Below are 14,931 nucleotides of genomic sequence, written 5' to 3' on the forward strand. Positions count from 1 at the left end.
GTTTTCTCTATCTGTTTTGGGGCGTTGGGGGGGGTCCTTCTGGAGAAGTCTAGCACTGGCTTCCGCTGCCACAACCCTGGCTACGGGTGACCAGAGCCGGGTGGGTGTGGGTGGAGGAGCAGGCCTGGGGAGCGGTGCCCGAGTGCATGCGTGTCACTGGTGGGGGTGGCAGGAGGCCAGAGTTAAATTTGGTCCTGGATCTGAGTGCTGGCTTCCTTCCTCTCCAGGGAAAGGCCTGTGTCAGTGACTCACGTCCGTCCTCTCTTTAGAGTTCTGAGCTCTCACGACGTCAAGGTCGGTGCTGTTGAGGAGAGGCCCGCCTTGCAGTCAGGCTTGGGTTGGACTCTCTGTGGAGGGACTCTGGGCTGCCCACGGTGACACTGTGGCATCTACGGGAGCCTGGAGTGTCTGTGTTCCTCCCATGTACACCTGCCCACTGCCAGCCTGGCTGAGGCAAGGCCCACCTGGGCCCAGGGCTTCCTATCAATCATCCCCTCATTGCTATTTGAGCAAGAGCCCTGGGGCAGGGCCAGCTGGCCTCTCCGGGGGAGGACCAGGTGGCCATACTGGGGTCTTTGGGGAACATAGGCCCTCCCCAGTTTGCTCCCCACTACTGCCCAGTGTACAGATGGTCACAGCCCTGCTGACACCTTCCACAGCTGCCTGCCCCCCCTGGAGTCCACTCAGACCTCCAGCTCCAAACCATTCAGCCTCCTTCCTTCCCTCCATCACTTTCCTGTCGGGCCCTGCCTCCTGGCTCTGTTTCTGAAAGGTTCCTGTGGCTTTTTGGGGGTTTTTTCCTCTTCACATAGGTTTCAATTGAAATGTCACCTTTACCCTAATATACCCTTGCTGACCCCAGTCCCTGGCTGTCAGCCCACGCTGGCCATGGTTGCCTTCAGGACCCAGCTGGCTCTGAGACAGGTTGGTTCTTCTGTTGACTTGGAGCTGTTGAAGTGTCCTCACTTTGCTCTGTCCCTGTGTCCCTGTGTCCCTGTGTCGAGGGCAGCTGCACACAATAGATGCTTCATGAATGCACGGTTAGCAGAGTGACTGACCCTGTGAGGGTGGCCAGGTTCCAGTGCTGCCCCCCACTCTGGGAGCTCAGTGTCTGTGACCTGAGCACTGTCTGCTCCACTGTGACCAGAGAGCCCAGCCCAACGGTCTTCAACATGGCGGGCTGTGGACTCCAGACCCCAGGAATTCAGGGCTGGCCAGGGCTCTAGGGGAGCCCCAGCCCAAGGCGAGTGTGGGAGAAATGCTGACCTGAGCACAGGAAAGGGAGGCCCCGGGTGGGGAGGAAACTATTTGGGCGAGTCCCCCGCCCAGCTGCTCCCCAAGAAAACACGCGGCGTTGGCTGTCCTCTGCGCTCCAGGCCGGGCGGTGCGGGGCCTCTGCCAGAGCGGCTGTTCATCACAGAGATCCGGACGGAAAGGCCGTCCTTAAGTCTGTCCTCTTCCAGTCCCCGCCCAGGAAGCTCCCAGGGTTCTGGGATCTGACCATGAGATGGCGGGAGCTTCTCTGGCTCTTTGTTTAAATAAGAACACACTTGACAGAACATGGTGCTCGTCACTCAGGGAAGAAGAAATGAGGCAGAACCAGCTGTCCTTGGGCAATACCGGGAGGTTCAGCAGTGGGGTTTTTTGCGGGGGGTTGTGGGGCATGTTTTCATGTAGTAGGTGGATTATGCATGGTCCTTGTTGTTACTTTTTTCTTTTTGCAAAACCCCAGAGGTGTGGCTTTGGGTTCCTTTTCCACTTGGTGTGGTGCTGTAAGCTGGTGTGTAAACTTCATCAGAGAAGAAGGTCACGTCTGTTCAACCAGCCCCCAACCCCTGGGAGCAATATGTCACCACACTCAGTCTCTGACTGTGTCCCTAGCATCTCCTGCCCCCAGCCCTGTGCATAGTCGGCTCCTCCTGCAGGTCTCCTGCCCCAGGACCTTTGCACAGGCTGTTCCTGGTATGGAGCCTTCTAAACCACGCCCCTTGGTCCTTGTGACAGTTTGCACAGAAACTGTCTCGCGTTCTATTGGGTCAGCCTGGCCGATCCTCACTGAGTCAGCCCCGGTGTCCAGTGTGAGACCTGTGCAGGGGCCAACAGTTTCACTTCCTTCCCTTGCTGATCAGTGTCCCTGTGGTTTGTGAAAACAGGGCCTTGGCTTCCTTTGCCTTGTAAGGTGGAGTGGGGGGCGCATCATTTTAGGATGGGGGTGGGGAATAAACATTTATTTTAACCACAAAGCATTATCCCCCATGTCCCAGGCAGGAAAACCCAGGCTGGAGTGATGGTGGCTGCACGGGAAGAGTCAGGCGGGCAGTGCCAGAGGTTGTGTCTTATCTGCAGTCTGGGCTCCTCCTCCCCATGTCCACGTCCACAAACACCTGCTCACACTCCTGTCACCCTTCACAGCCGTTAGGACAGACACAGGGTTCCCAGACCCTGTGTGCTACTCTCAGCCTTGCAGGCAGAGCTGACCAGAAAGTGACCACGCAGTCACCATCACTGTCCCGGTGCTGAACCCAGGCCTCTCCCACACATGACTTGGCAGCCCAGATACCCACCCATGTGCCACCCAGCCCGCCCTGGCACATGGTCCCTGGTCCTCACACAGCCCATGGCACCTGTGATCCCCACACACCGTGGCCTCTGTGGTCCTCACACATGCCGTGCCCCCCCCCCCCGGCCCCGTGCATGTGTTGGGATCATGCATGGGCAGAATCACCCACGGCCCTGACCCACCCGGGCTCTGGAACGTCAACACATGCGTGGCAGAGTTTCCTGCCCCATCCTGGCCTCGCCCTTCCCTGCAGGGTGGAACCATGGTGGCCCTGCAGTGACCCAGCCTCTCGGTGGGCAGCTAAGCGTTAGCCTCGGGCTCCAGCTGCACATCAGCATGGGGTGTGGCTCTGCCAGGGATGAATCATGTCCTGCACTGTGCAGGGAGGAGAGTCCACCTGACCCAAGCCTGAAAATGCTGACACCGTGTGCCCAGGAGGGGACAGCAGGGACAGGGACACCCATCCCCACCTCCTCCCTACAGCAGCCCTTGCTCTGGCTCTAGGGTGACCTCTGAGCCGATTACCACCTCCATCCACACAGGTGACATGACTGCAGGGATCTCACTTCCCCACTGGAGAGAGGGGGAAACTGAGGCTGAAGGCAGCACCACCTGTCCAAGGTCACGCATTGTCACATCCCAGACGGGCAGGATGTGACGCCCTGGGGGACCAGCAGACATGAAGAGGAGACACCCTCCAACATAGAAGGGGTGGTGGTGACAGGGCCGCCTTGCGTGTGGTCGAGGGGAGCCTTTGCTCCCGGCTCTTGACCTCGGATGTGTGACTGAGCCTCAGTTTCCCCAGTCGGCTCAGTCCTGGCTGCCGCGGAGCCCCAGCCCTTCCCACAGATGAGATGCTGACATGCTGAGACATTGTCCCCGGGGCTTAGGACGCCGCTTCTGTGCAGCGGGGTGGACACAGGGACCTGCAGGAGCCCCGTGGGCCCGAGAGCTGTGTTCTGCCTGGGAGACCCAAGGCGTAACTCACAGGGTTGGTGTTGTGCCTGGGGGGGCTCCGTGCTTTTTTTTTTCTTCTTGTGCTGGTACTGGGGCTTGAACTGATGGCCTTGCATTTCTAGGCAGGTGCTCTACCACTTGAGCCACTCCCCAGCCCTTTTTGCTTCCATTATTTTTGTGCCTGGACGGAGATCCTCCTATTTATACTTCCCTCATGGCTGGGATGACAGGTGTGTGCCGCCACACCTTTTTATTGATTGAAATGGGGTCTCATAAATTTTTGGCCAGGCTGTCCCCAAACCACAATCCTTCAATCTCTGCCTCCTGTGTAGCTGGGATTACAGGCGTGATCACCTGCATCTGGACTGAGGGGCAAGGCCATGGGTTAAGGGAACACACCTGCTGTGCGTGTGTCCCTGGCGCCAGGTGCATAGCAGGAGACCAGGACAAACTGGCCCTGTCTGTAGGCAGCGCCAAGGCCTTTTCACCAGTGTTCTGTTTGAAGCTCTGGCTTCTTAACCCATTTGGCAAGTGAGGAAATTCGGGGGCTCTGAGCTCGGAGGTGGGCGTGGATCTAAGCCTGTGAGCCGCTGCCCAGGGCAGAACAGGCAGGTGGACATAACTCCACCCACCTGCTCAGCAAGGTCAAACGGAGTCCCGAGGTGACTGGGCCCCAAATGCACTCAGCCACGAGGCGGGCCCATGGCCCCTCCGACCTAGCCCAAGCCTGGAGAGCGGACATTCCCAGTCCCCCACGCCACACCTGCTCTTCAGACTCCTGTCCTCACGGTCTTCCCTTGGCCGGCTCCCTTCACTCCTCCCCGTCTCAGAGCTGAAATGTCACCTCCTCCAGGAAGCCTTCTTTGATCACCTGAACTGTGGGGCCCTGATCACCTTAATTCCCTGTCCCCTTTGCCTTCCGTCACACGTGACCACCTAGGTGGCCATCTTGGCGTGTGGCCCATCATTACCTGTCTTTTCCACTCCTCCCCCAACTCCACCCCAACAGGGACCTGATCTTTGAGTCCATGATGGACAACAGGGTCAGTCAGTGGTGTGTGGCCCATGTGACAGTGGGCGTGTCACCAGTGTGTCACAGCACGCTGGGAGACCAGTATTCTGAGTCCCTGGTGAGTCAGTGGTTCCAGGAAACATATGAGTCAGGCCTCTGAATGGTGCCCCAGTGCTGGAAGTTGGGGTGCTGCTTCCTGCAGCAGAGAGATCACTGTGCATTGAGCCCCAAGAACACATTCCCCCAGGCTGCTAGCTCAGGGCAGGTGTGGGCCTGGCGGGCCTGGCTGCGCCCCAAGGGTGGAGGTGAACAGAGCCCGGACGTGGTGACAGGGGGTGGCTCCTGGCCCTGCTCCTGCCCGGGGTGTTGTGGGGTTTGCAGGATGACGTCTGGGCAGGAGATGTAGTTGCTGAGGCCACTTTCTAGGGCGCACCTGGGAGTCCTGCACACTGAGTCCAGGCCTCCTGGCGTCCTTGGGACAGGGCCCAGCCTCCCCGTCTCCCCAGCCACTTTCCTGCACATGGGCAGAAGCGAAGGCCTAACCTGCAGACTGCGACCTCCTCCAGCCTCTAAATGAGGAAGGTGACAGTGTTGCAGGTGACAGTGATGCTGTCATGACCCTGGCATCACGGAGGTGGTGCTGCTTGTGTGACCCCTGTGACCTGCAGCTACACACCCCAGTGCATCCCTCCCGGGGCTCTGTGTTATGGGAGAGAAGGCCGGGGCCTGGGGAGGTGGCATGACCTGCCCAAGGTCGCACAGCTGGTGGACGATGAGACGGCCGAGTCCAGGAGCCCGGGCTGTGGACGTTCCACAGAGGGACACAGGCGAGGCCAGAGGGACTCGGGTTCCTGACGGCCGGAGCTGGTGCTGGCTCACCCTGCGTCCTCTGAGCCCTCACCAGGGGTGATTACGCCAGCAAAATGAGGGTTTTGGATGCCGAGGCGAGGCGGTGCTCAGCTGAACGTAGGTGTCCACCGCTCTGTGTTTCCGCAGTGAGACGGGGTGACGTTCAGGGGTCATGCTCGCAGTGGCCCTGTCTGACCTTGCTCATTATAACCCGTCAGCGATGTTTCTGTCCTGAGCCACCGTGTGGGGTCACCCGATGCATTCATGGCATCGATTGTGACCTCAAGGATGGAGAGATTTCTAGCACAGGGTTGGGGCCGAGGCTCGGGGACGGTGCGGTGCCTGCCTGACGAACCCCAGCCCCACAGGCCCCCAAAATAAAGAAGAAAGACAGAAGAAGTTTAGAAGGGGCTATTTATTTCTAGTGCCCATACATCAGTTAACAAGGGGTAGCTGAGGGGACAGTGTCCGTCACAGAGATAGCTCAGGGGACAGCATCCATCGCGTGGTTGTGGCTGAGAGGACAGTGTCCATGATGGTGGCTGAGGGAACAGTGTCTGTGACGGTGATCGAGGGGACAGTGTCCATCCCAGAGATAGATCAGGAGACCGTGTCCATCACGTGGCTGTGGCTAAGGGGACAGTGTCCGTGATGGTGATTGAGGGGACAGTGTCCATTGTGGTTGTGACTGAGGGGACAGTGTCCATCGTGGGAGTGGCTGCTGCTCCTCCATTGAAACCACCCTCGTTCTGTGTCTCTGACGGTCATGTCCTGCTATGACCTGAGCTATCCACTGCCCTGTCCCTGTCCCCTGCCCTGAAGGCAGAGGCACAAAGAGGTCAAATAGCCATTCTGAGAGATGCGGGGGTCACGGTGGCTCCCAGGGTGGTGGGCGGCCAGCGGTTACGTGACGTGAGGGTGGGCAATGGGAAGGACTCTGGAGAGCCATTTCCCGCCCCTCTTCCCGGCCCCCAGGCGCCCTCGCTGAGCCTCAGTTTCCTCGTGTGTGGGTAGGGTTTGCAGAGGAAGGGGCTTTCTGGGCTGTCCAGCACTGTCCCTGCTGACCCCTAGCGCAAGCAGGCGAGGCTCTGAACTTAAATCCGGTTCAACTGTAGCTGCCTGAAGTTGGAGTTTTAGCAGCTGCCAGGGAAGTTCAGGTCAGGTCTGACCTACAGGGTGTGATGCTGTGAAGGCCCTGGGGGCCTGGGATGGACCAAGAACCTGAACGTGGGACACACCTGGGCTTTGGGTCTTCCAGTGCCGCCTGCTGGGCAGAGCTGTGCCTCATGAGGCTGTCACAAGTTAGCACAATGTGGTAGACAGTGCTGTTCACAGTACAGTTGTGGAGGTCAGAGGTCGGCTGTGGTCAGCCTGGGTGTGTCCTGCTGAGGTCCCAGGGACAGGCCATAGCTTCACACTCTCCAGCTGCTGGAGGCTTTGAGGGGCTGCGGCACCCCTTGGCTTGTGGCTCCATGTCTCTGATCTGTTTCCACTGCCACATTTTCCCTCCCTGACTCTGACCCCCCTCCCTCCCTCACTTTTTCTTTTCCTTCCTTCCTTCCTTCCTTCCTTCATTCCTTCCCTCTTTCCTTCCTTCCTTCCTTCCCTTTTTCCTTCCTTCATTCCTTCTTTCATCCTTCCTTCCTTCCTTCCTCCCTTCCTCCCTGGTGTTTTTTTTTTTTTAATTTTTTTTGCGGTGCTGGGGGTTGAACTCCCGGCCTCCTCCTTGAGCCACTCCACCAGCTCTTTTTTGTGATTTTTTTTTTTTTAGATAGGGTCTTGAGAACTGTTTTGCCTGGGCTGGCTTTGAACTGCAGTCCTCCTGATTTCTGCCTCTTGAGTAGCTGGGATTACAGATGTGAGTCACGGCACCTGGCAAAGAGCATGATCATTTTTGGTAGCACTGTTTTGAACTCAGGGCCTCTTGCTTGCTAGGCAGGTGCTCTACCACTTGAGCCACTCCAGCAGCCCTCTTGGGTAGCTTCTGAACACAGCAGTGGTGACACCCCAGGACCAGCAGGGGATCCAGAGAGGGTCACCTGAAGTCAGATCCTGCCCCTGACACTGGGGCCAGCAGCTGAGCCCCCCTGGTCACATCCCTCAAACGTCCCAGCCTCAGAGCAAGGGTCAGAAGAGGGGCTCAGTAAATGTGCTTGCTGGCAGGACTGGGGCTCAGTTACCACTGGTGATCTCAGGGTGGCAATTACCACAGTGAGAGTTTCCCCGGACCTGATTGGCCGAAGGACAAAGCAATCAAATAAATGTGGGTGGGCCTCAGGGCCTTCACCCCTTGGGGAAGGAGCCCAGGTTCTGTGCCAGGAGCCTGGCCGGTTTAGGGCCCTGGGATATCTGTGCAGGAGGAAGGGAGCAGCCCGCTCCACTTGGTTTCCGGAAGGGTCTGGGAGGAGCAGGGGAGAACGAGCCAGCCCTGGGTCATCGGAGTGGACCCTGCAGAACCAGGAGGTGAGGGTGGGGGTGGGCTGGGGAGAGGGAAAGTGGGGGTGGGCTCAGAGCCTCGTCTGCTCTCTGCACACATTGGTTTAGGGGTTCTGCGTGGTGTTTCCATTTTTGGCGTACATGCCCCTTTTCAATTCAGGCCTGTGCGGAGGGTGGGATGGTGGCATCACGGACACCTTGTGAACATCTTCTCGCCCAGGTCCCCTCCTTTCCCTGACCCTCCCCCTGGGAAGCTGGGGTACAGTCTGAGAGTTGGGAAAAGTTGACCCCTGCCCCTGAAATTACTGTCTTCCAAATTGTTCCTTTTCAGTGGCACTGGGGATTGAACTCAGGCCCTCAGCCTCCTAAGCAGTGCTCTGCCACTTGAGGCCCCCTGCCATCCCTTTTAGTGATTCTTAGGTAGGGTTTTTCCAAGGGCTGGACCCCAGACCTACGTTCTCTCTTGTAGCTGGGATGGCAGGTGCCAACCACCACGCCCAGCTCATAGGTTGAGATGAGTCTTTCTAACATTTTTGCCCAGGCTGGCCTCCTGGTCTCTGCCTCCCAAGTAGCTGGGATTACAGGCATGAGCCACCACACCTGCTCCAGTAAAGGAGTGCATGAACTCAGCTGTTTTCTCTGTGTTGAGCTAGAAGTGAGCCGGTAACAGAGAAGGAGGTGGTGAAGCCATGGTGGCCCTGAGCAGAGCCCGTCTCGGGGACTCCTGAAGTCCTCTAGAGTGAGAAAGGAAACGGCATTTCACACAGTGTCAACTAAGGTCATCTGGGTGGCCAGTGGACTGCCTGTCCCTCCCATTCTGGAGTATTGAGTCTTGCTCGGGAGAGAGCCTTGGGCTCAGTCCTAAAACAGGGCGTAGCAGTCAGGTGAAATAAGGGTGGACGGACGTCACCGAGCCCGGGAAGTCAGCATGGGCTTCGTGGAAGAGGTGTCCTTTGATCAAGTGCCTCTCAGGATGAGTGGGGTTCAGGCAAATAGGAATTGTGCTGGGGCCATGGCTCATGGAAGACCAGGACGACAAGGACATTGAAGGTAGAGGACCCGTTTGGGGTGTGGGGTGTGGTCAGGGCCTCCAGTATGCTCTAGTCTTTTTGGGGTGACCTGGAATGCCTTGCCCAAGGCAGTAGACAGTGAGGTGTTAGAAGTGGGAAGTGAGGAGAGAACCTTGCTGAGCGGCAGCTCCCGGACCAACTCGAGCCAATTCCTTCAGAAACAGACTTGGATTTGGGAGGAATTATTTTTTCCCGAAACTCAGAGTGCAGTCCTGGGGTCCCTGAGAGAGCATTGCACTCACATTGCTCTGAGTCCACATCGGCCTGGGTTTAGCCCTGGGCCCGAGGCTGCTCTGCTCTCGGCACCAGCACCACGTCTGGGCCGGTCTCCCCTCCTGCCCTGGTCCTCCAGCACCACAGCTGGACGGCCTGGCTGGTCCCCGGCCCACTTCTCTCCGCGCCCAGCCTCGTTGTCCTGGGAGAATTCTGGACAAGTTCCTCCTGGTCCTGTCATGAAGCAGAGGTGGGGGAGGCCAGCAGGGTGGGGGGACAGGCCGTGGGGAGGTCAGGCTATGAGGGGAGGCTGGTGGGGGGCAGTTATTTGTGGGGCAGGCCAGTGGGGGTGCCCTGGTGGGGAGGCGGAGAACCCCATGCTCCAGCAGGGAGTTTCCCTGGGTGAGATTCCCACGCCCAGAGCTCTAACAGGGTGTCACCCCGAGCCCGCCACCCACTTCTAGGATTCACGGCGAGGACGACAGCGGGTGGGTTTTCTTATGGAACAGGCTGGAACGCTCAGTGCCTGGAAGTTTGGCCTTAGGGTCGAAGCAGGGCCAGGCCATCCGACATGCAGACCGTGTGACACACAGGTGACCATGCCACGCTGTGAGACTGAACAGCCATCAAAGCCAGGTCCCCTGATGGGGACGCATCGTCTGGCTTTATTTTAATTTCAGCCCAGTTTCCTGTCTACGTTGGAAATGGCGTGGATTGCGCTGGCTGGGGGCAGAGGCGAACCGTAGCTGGGATTTGGGATTAATGAAAACGCTTGGGTCATCTGGAGGTCCGACGTCTCCTGGAGTTCGTGTGGAACACCCAGAGAGGCCTGGCAAGGGTGGCACACGTGACCAGACCTGGCTAGGATTCGAGCTTTGTGCATACAGCAGTTTTTGGACCAACATAAGCTAATGCTTCAAAAATGTATTTGTACTTTGTACTTGAAGCTGGTACAGTGATTCAAGCCTGTAATCCCAGTTGTGCGGGAAGTGGAGATTGGGAGGGTCATAGTTCAGGGCCACTCATAGCAAAAAAAGGTAGCAAGGAGGATGAGCATGGCGCAAATACTGTGTACACATGTGTGCAAATGCAAAACTGATGCCTGCTGAAGCTGTTCCAGGAGTTAGGGGAGGGGGATGAACGCTAGAGAGCAGTGGAGGGGGGGAATTCAAGTTTGACATATTTGATACATTGTAAGAACCTTTGTAAAAGCTACAATGTACCCCCACCCAGCACACACACACACACACACAAAAGAAAAAAGATAAAAGTTAGCATGACCCCCCCATCTCAATCAATAAGCCAGGTGTGGTGGTGTGATATGTAATCCCAGCTGTATGAGAGAAAGAATTGAGGTTAAGAGACCAGGCTGAGGCCTGGTTCAAGTGGTGCACGAGGCCAAGTTTGGACGTGTTGATGCAGCCAGGGTATTGCAGGACCCTTGAGGTCTGGAGAAGAGGCTGCCATGGCCTTGGGGAGTCTGTGTTCTTGGGGTACAGCGTCACCCACAATCCTGGCAGGCCTCAGCCAACTTTGTCAGGAAAGGTTTGGGAGCAGTGTCAACATCTCAGCTTTCCCAGGCTTGTGTGGCTTGTATGACAATTATAACTGTCACTAAGCCATAGATGGTGATGGCTCCTGAAAGATGCCACAGGCAGTGTAACACATGGTGGGCCTGGTTCCAATAAAACTTTATTCACATAAACAGGCGTCCAGGTCTGCGGTTCTACAGCCAGGACCTACGCTAGCAAGCTTGGCCCGTCAGCCGGGAGTGAGGACTCGATTTGGCCTCTGGACAATCCCTTCCTGGACACTGGGCACCTTTGGGGGTGTGGAACACACAGCTCGGAGCCCAGGGGCTGCTGTGGAAAAGTGGGGAACACAAAGCCTGTGAGCTGTTTGGCAGTGTCTTACCTGGCCAGCCCAAATCCTCCACCAGTTTTCCTTATTTATCTTTATTGTTTTCTCTCTGTCTTCTTGAATGCAAGCCCATGGCGCAGGGCTTTCTGCATTTTAGGCTCAGGGTCACATGCCAGAGTCTGCGACAGTGGTGCTTGACAATTTGGGATTGAAATGGGTGGGTGGGTGGATGGATGGGTGGATGGGTGGGTGGGTGGATGGATGGGTGGGTGGATGGATGGATGGGTGGATGGGTGGGTGGATGGGTGGGTGGATGGGTGGATGGGTGGGTGGATGGGTGGATGGATGGGTGGATGGATGGGTGGATGGATGGATGGGTGGATGGATGGGTGGATGGATGGGTGGATGGATGGGTGGGTGGGTGGATGGATGGGTGGATGGGTGGGTGGGTGGGTGGATGGGTGGATGGATGGATGGGTGGATGGATGGGTGGATGGATGGGTGGATGGGTGGGTGGGTGGATGGGTGGGTGGATGGGTGGATGGGTGGATGGGTGGGTGGATGGATGGGTGGATGGATGGGTGAGTGGATGGATGGGTGGTTGGATGGGCACAGCCATAAGGAAAGACAAGAGAACACATACATTCCTGTGATGTCTGGCATTTTGGTTGTACCTCGTCCATCTGGGCCTGTGCGTGGGCCTCTCTTACGTATGCTGCAGCCCTGCCCCTCCCCTGTGGGAGGACACCCCCCGCCCTTTGCCGGTCTGTTTTCAGCTCTGCATAGTGCAGCACACAGGATGGGTTTGTGAATGTGGGGCTAAGGTTGTGTTCCGGAAGACACTACGAGGTGCCAGGCCCGGCCCACGCCCCGCACAGATGGTGGTATTCCCGGGAAGGGCTCGGGTGTAATTGTGAAGGATTGCAGCAGTGTGAGAATGAATCAGCCACCCGAGGCTGGGAGCAGAGCTCCCAACTGTCTGCTATTGAATGGAAGCTGCTCTCGCCTCCTCTCTGGTCTCTCAGCTTCTCTGGTGGGAGTTCCCTGGCGGCCGCTGGTGCACTGGGCCAAGCTCGGCAAGCGTGCAGGGAGGGTAGAGGCCACAAGGACCATGCTGTCCACCATCTCCCAGCTCATCCGCACCTATGTTGGGTGACCCTTCCCAGACAAGCGGTTTCCCTGTGTGAGAGGCAAATCAATCCCTGGAGAACAAGGCTGTGCCAAATGAACCTGACCCAGGTTCAGCTACAGCTGGAAAGTGGCCATGGCTGAGGTCAGACCCACGTTCTCTCCATCCTGGTCTCCACGGCCTCCCAGCCCCGCAGTGGGCACTGGGTACCTGTCTGCAGCACGTGTGCCAAACCCAGCTCCCTGTCAGTCTCCCTCCTTCCTCCTTGGGGCCCTCAATCACCCGCTTGCTTCACAGTGCGTCACTGAGGTGTTTATAGAGCGAGCGAGAGAGCTAGGCCAGCCTGGGAACGAGGTCCAGCTGGCTCCCATGTGAGTGGGCTTCCCGAGGTTTTAAGGATTTAAGGATTTAAGAGGCGAGTGTCTCTTAAATCAGGTGTGACGTATGGACGAGCTCACGGAAAGGGTGCCCACATTCTGATCAGGCTCCTGCGTTCACAGCAGGTTAACTGCAACCCCAAGGACCCCGGCTTGCTAAGGTGGAAAAGGACTTGGAGTGTCGTTTCAGCAGTGGGACAAACGCCGTGTATGTCCCTTTCTTTATGGATTTGTGACTTAATTCCGACATTCCTTTGTGCACACACAGAGCAGGCGCTGGAATGGGAGCCGGGCGTTGGCCCATGTGAAGCAGGTAACAGATGGCAGGTACTGTCACATTGAACAGGGCGCGGACCACGAGATGTACCTCCTCATGTCTGTCCCCAGTCCATCCCTCAGCACAGCTGCCAAGGTGGGCTTAGGCACCTACGTTGGGTGACATTTGTGCACCATTGACCCCAGCTCAGCAGTGGTGGTTCTGGTACTTGATTCCCAGGGAATCACACAGAGATGTGTCACTTGTCACTCATGTGCCAAGGTGAGCCAGCAGGACACAAGGTTCCTGGGGTCACGGCAAGTGGAGAGCCCCCAAGTGGGCCAAGATAAGGGCCAGGGCTCCTGGCGGGAATATCAGTTCATCTTCTAGCTGAGCTGTGGTTCTGCCCTCCAGTGGCCACACACAGCAGTAGCCACACCACAGCCTCTCAGTGTCCGTCCCACACTGCTTAGTGTCACAGGTGACAACTTGAACTTGTCTTGCATCTGAGAAGAGTGGGTGTCTTCATCTGTTCAGTAATTGTGCATTTAGTGCTCTTATCTGATGACCCCTGCGGGGCTCAGGGTAACCAGAGGACAGGGCGGAATATCACGTCCTGTGGCTGTGACTGCATATCTGTGAGCGTCTGAGTGTCTGTGATGCTCAAGAGCATGGCTGGAGGGGGGGTGGGTTGCACCAGGTTGGTGGGCAGAGATGTCTGAGCTGGGTGGGTTTGTGTCTGTGTATGAGCAAGGGCAGTTTCCAAAAAGCAGCCATGGCAGGTGCAAAGGCCCTGGGGGCAGCATTTGGGGACCTCCAAGGGTTGCCATGTGCAAATCCCTCTGAACAAAGGAAGGGTTCCCAAATCAGCCGACACTTGGAGCACTCAGCATCACTGTCTCCAGGATGATAGCACTGTATAGGACCTCAGCAGTGAGCCCTCCTGTGCGTGCGCTCACATGTCTGTTATAAGCAGGGACACTTGTCACGCAGGGCTGGCATTGCTGTGTGTGTGTGTGTTTGGGGTGGAGGTCATACACAGCACTGTGAGCCCCACGATGGCGGGGACATGCCCGGTCCATCTTTGCACACAGTAGGTGCTGCAGAACTGGGGGCTCTCACTGAACACTCCCCCCTTCACGGACCCGACATTGTTGGTGCACACGTGTGCACGTCAGCGCAAAGCAAAAGAGAAGGAGTGAATCTTAGATGCTGGACTCGGTGCCAGCTACGCAATTGGAACCCGAAAGCTCTCACCGTCTGTGTCGGGGCTGCTGGAAGGAGCTGCGGAGCCAAGCTGTCCCCTGTTCTGTCCCCAGCCTCAGTCTCCTCCCCCGGCCTCTGCACCAGGGTGTGCGGTGCGCCCCAGCCCTGACCTCTGGCTCTCCAGGCCGGCCAGCTCGGGTAGGTGCGGTGTGTGTGGACCCGAGTGTGGGCTGGAGCGGAGGGAGCAGGGGACTCTCCCCTCTGAGTCCTGGCAGTGCCCTGTGCAGGGCCAGGCCAGGTGTGCGTCCCCAGCGGCGGACTGGCTCTAAGGGGAGGGACCCTGGGGTCTCTGTGGATGGAAATCCTCCAGTCCGTGGATCTTCCAGATCTGTCCTGTGATTGCGTCTGACGGTGCTCTCCGGTTTGGAGAGATGGCACTGTCAGCACCGCCGCGCGAGGAAGGGAGGAAAATGCCAGCTCTGTCGGCCTTTCTTCCCCACAGGCTGCTGCGTGAGTCAGAGCCGGAAGGCTGCGTTTCACTGAAATACCTTCTTTTTTAGGCCACGTAGACGGGGGCTGGCTGGGCGGCAGGTTTTCAGGGAAAGACAACACTGGCACGAAGGGGGCTTGTGTTTTGTCCGGCACTTTTTAAATACTGTTTGAAAGGGGTTGATGGATCAGGACGGGAGGCCAGGCTGAGGCTGTGTGATGACTAGCACATCGGGGGACCTCTCTGGGCTCTTTCCCTGAGTCTCCTTCAGGCAGAGGGCAGAGGGTGATTCCTGCCTCTTGGAGGTGGAGGAATTCATGAGAGATGAGCCTCGTACCCAGACCAACAAGAGGCCCTGGGGCCACAAAGTGAGACCTGACCACTGTCCCCGGGGCGGCATGTCACTCATGGCCTGACTTCCACTCAGCAACTCTTCTCCCTGTTCAGAACATGAAGGGCGCTGGGGTGCGGCCCAGTGGTGAGCGCTTGCCTAGCATGCAGAGGACCTGGGTTCGA

At 57.6% G+C, this 14,931-nt stretch overlaps 1 protein-coding gene across 7 annotated transcripts in view; it reads left to right on the forward strand.

Moving 5' to 3' along the window:
* The window catches only part of Kiaa1671 (KIAA1671 ortholog), a 104,803-nt gene that overhangs the window by 15,718 nt on the left and 74,154 nt on the right, over window positions 1-14,931 (forward strand). The window contains exon 1 of one of the 7 annotated variants that reach the window (XM_074061044.1): window positions 13,914-14,123. The exons of the other annotated variants lie outside the window; for them this stretch is intronic. The gene's annotated coding sequence lies outside the window, so the exon portion shown is untranslated. Of the gene's footprint in view, window positions 1-13,913; window positions 14,124-14,931 lie in introns of those variants that run through there. 7 annotated transcript variants of the gene reach the window in all.

Source organism: Castor canadensis, chromosome 18 (assembly GCF_047511655.1).
Source record: "Castor canadensis chromosome 18, mCasCan1.hap1v2, whole genome shotgun sequence".
Classification (NCBI taxonomy): Eukaryota; Metazoa; Chordata; class Mammalia; order Rodentia; family Castoridae; genus Castor; species Castor canadensis.